Source organism: Canis aureus, chromosome 9, assembly GCF_053574225.1.
Source record: "Canis aureus isolate CA01 chromosome 9, VMU_Caureus_v.1.0, whole genome shotgun sequence".
In the NCBI taxonomy this organism is placed as follows: Eukaryota; Metazoa; Chordata; class Mammalia; order Carnivora; family Canidae; genus Canis; species Canis aureus.
In genome coordinates, this window is record NC_135619.1 from 54,072,710 (window position 1) to 54,076,623 (window position 3,914).

The 3,914-nt window shown below is 36.1% G+C and overlaps 1 pseudogene; it reads right to left on the reverse strand.

Annotated features, from left to right (window-relative positions):
- Window positions 1-2,121: 2,121 nt before the first annotated feature.
- LOC144320156 (cyclin-dependent kinase 1 pseudogene) lies at window positions 2,122-3,006 on the reverse strand (annotated as a pseudogene).
- Window positions 3,007-3,914: the final 908 nt, after the last annotated feature.

Sequence of the window (3,914 nt, forward strand, 5' to 3'; positions counted from 1 at the left end):
CTGTTTATGGCTTGTATTTTCTTTTTTTGCTTGTTTATTTGCTTTTAATACTGTATTTCAAAGAATAGAACGCTTTAATTTTGATATAGTCCAATTTATCAATTTTCCCCTTCTGGAATAGGTGCTTTTTGTTATTGTCTAAGAATTATTTGCCTACACTAAGGTTTTAACATTTTCCTCCTCTGTTTTCTTCTAGAAGTTTATAGTTAAGCATTTATATTTAGGCCAGTGATCAATATTAAGGTAATTCCTGTTTATAGTATAAGGCAAATGTTCAAGGTTATTTTCTTCCTGGGATAGTCGATCGTCCTAGCAACATTTGTTGAAAATTTTTTCCCATTGGATTTCTTTGGCATTTTTGTCAAAAATTAATTGACCATATATGAGTGGGCTTATTTCTGGGCTCTTTGTTCTGTTCTATTGATCTATATGTCTATCCTATGTTAATAGCACACTGTCTTTATTATTGTAGCTTTATGGTAAATCTTAAAATAGTGTAGTTCTTACACTATTTTCGGATGTAGTGTAGGAGGTAGTCTAACTCCTCCAACTTTGTTCTTCTTTTCAAAGTTGTTTTGGCTATTTTAAGTCCTTAACATTTATATACAAATTTCACTATCAGTTTGTCAATTTCTATTAAGAAAAAAACCCGGTGGCATTGTGAGATTATATTGAGTCTCAATACCTTGGGCAGTATTGACATCTTAGTAATATTGAGTCTTTGAATCCATAAACATTGTATACATCTTTACTTATTTATGTCTTCTTTAGATTTTTCAGTAATTATTTTGTCATTTCAGTGTAACGGGGTTTAGCACATATTTTGTTAAATTTATCCACAAGTGTTTTATGTCTTTTGATGCTATTGTAAGTGGTATTTGTGGTAGCCAGCCTCCAGATTGGCCTGAAATACTCCTTCCCTCCTGGTATTTGTGCCCTTGTATAGTACCCCCTTACACACACACACTTTGTACCAGGGTTGATCTACATGACCAATGTTTCTATGGCAGAAGTGATGGATTACCACCTCTGAGACTAAGTAATAAAAGGCATTACAGCTCCCTCTTTGCTCTCTCTTGTATTGCTTACCCTGGAAGACATGGGAGCAACTCTGCAGGAAGGTTCCATGTGGCGAAGAAATAAGACCTTCATGAAGGAGAAATTGAGGCCTCTACCAGCAAGATGTGAATGAGTGATCTTGGAAGTAGATCCCCCAGCCCCAGTCAAAGCTTCAATGAGTGCAGTCTTAGTTGTCATCTTGATGGCAACCTCTTGAGAGACGCTGAGCCATGCTACCCCCCTAAAACTGCTCCTAGATTCCCGACACTCAGAAACTATGTGAGATAATAAATGTTTGTTGTTTCAAGCTGCTAATTTGGTAATTTGTTATGTACCAATTGAGAACTAATACAGTATTGTTTCTTTTAAATGAATGGTATCTGTTTTATTTCAATTTCTAATTCTTTGTTTCTAGAATATAAAAATTCTTTTTTTTCTAATATAGGCCTTGTATCCTGTGTCCTTGCTAAAATCAGCTCTTTTGCAGATATTTTAGGATTTTCCGCATAGGCAATCATGTCATCTGTGACAAAGACAGTTTTACTTCTTTTCAAATCTGCATGCCTTTTATTTATTCGGCTGCCTTATTAAACTGGCTAGGTTTTTTAGTATAATGTTGAATAAAATGGTGAGAGCAGATATTCTTGCCTTATTTTTTATCTTAAGGGGAAAGCCATTCAGTCATTCACTATGAGTATGATGCTAGCTGTGGGTTTTCCAGAGATGCTCTTTATCAGGTTGAGGAAGTTGTCTTCTGCTCTTAATTTACTGAGAGGTTTAAAAACAGCCCCTCCCAATTCCTGTCATTAATACTAGATTTACAGTTTTATTATAGTAACAAATACTTGTTACAGTGAGATCTACACTCATACAAAGAATTACTATATTTAAATTGATATAGAACAATATTTACATTTTTAAGTTACACTTTTGAAATTAGATGATGAAGTGCAGCTCAAGTTTTACAACAGAGAAGAGAGCACACAAGACAAAAATAGAGGTAGCAGAACAAATATAACTATCTGTTCTCGAGACAGCATGTGGGGACTTTTTGTCAGAAAGCTACATCTTCTCAATCTGATTGTCCAAATCACTAAAATATGGATGATTCAGTGTAATTTTGCCAGAAACTTGTTTGGTGGGATTAACCTGCCAATGTGCTGACATTTTTGAAAGCAAATCCAAGCCATTGTCAACTAAGTTTTTGACATGGGATGTGAGGCTTCCTGGCTTCCACTTGGGAAAGGTACTCTTACAAGTCTTATAAAGATTCTACTTCTAGCCACACTCATTATTGGGGGTGTCCAAAGCTCCGAGAATCCTGAAGAACTGATCAATTTCTAAATCTCCACAGATAAGTGGCTTATTAGTTGATAATTATGCAAACATAGCATCTGTACTCCAAATGTCAACAGGACTTATGAGCTGACCCCAGCAATACTTCTGCAGATCCATGACGGAGTGTTATTACTTATGATATATACTCTATTAGATATTCCAAAATCTTTGGCAAGGTCCAAAGCAGCCAATTTAGTTGTTCCTTTGTTGTTAATAGATATTGAGATCTTAAGTCTCTGTGAAGAGCTCTTCCAGAGTGACAAAACAACATCCCTTGTCTGATTTGGCATGAATAAGTGTTTACTGAAGAATCCACGAACTGACCAGGAGGGATAGAATCCAAGTTATTTCCTAAAATCTAAGGAATTCAAAGATGCGATATAACCTTGAATCCTGTATAAGCACACCTTGAAGACTGACTATATTTGAATGACAAAGTTCCTTTAATAGAGAAATTTCCTGAATTGTGGTACTAAGAACTTCTTCCTCTTTATTTTCTAGTCTCATTTTCTTCATGGCTACCACTTGACCTATAGTTTTATGTCTACCCTTACATATAACTCCATAGGTATTTTCCCCAATTTTCTATATTTTGGTATAATATTCCATAGTTACCCAATAGATGTGGTGAATCCTGGCTTATTATTCTGTGGTGGTAGGGTTAGGGAGGTCAGAGTTGTAGTGGAGGCAGGCATGGCAGCTACCTTGCTTATGTCATTCTTTCTTAAACTTCTGAGAGCCCTGAGAATTTTTATTATGAATCATTTTCTATTAATCTTTCTGAGTCTATTGAGATGGTCAATTTTTATTTTTCATTTTGTTAATATGATGAATTACATATATTGATTGATTTTTTAACAATATTTTAAAAATTTATTTATTTATTTGAGAGAGAGAGAGAGCCAGGGGAGGGGTAGAGGGAGAGGAACAAACAGACTCCACACTGAGTGTGGAGCCTGATGCAGGACCCAATCCCATGAACTTGAGATCATGACCTGAGCCAAAATTAAGAGTTGGATGCTCAATTGACTGAGCTACCCAGGCGATCCCATTGGTTATAATTTCAACCTTGTGTTCCTGAGATAAACCCCACTTGGTCATCATGCATGAATTGTTTTTGAAAATCTTTAATGAATACTTTTCACTTTTTTATTATTTGAGACACATCTGCATTTCATGCATCTTGAAGAGGCCAGGGGACTCTACTTCCCATTGGCTGCTATTGAATTACAGTGGTCCTTTGGTGCCTGAATGCAGGTGGACAAGTGTGTTTTATAACCCTCTTAGATCCTTGGGGGAAGTATCCAGATGGAGACACATGGGAATCTTGGTGGGCTGTGATAATTTCCTGCCCCCTTCAATCAATTTTTTTGTTCAAATCAAATATTTGTTTAACTTTAATTTGGAGGAACAGCTGAAAACTGGGATAGTAAGGGGAGGAATGGAGAGGGAGGACACTGGTCGAGACCTCAACATAGGGAGAACATTTAGATCCTGGCTGCCCTAAAATGACAAAT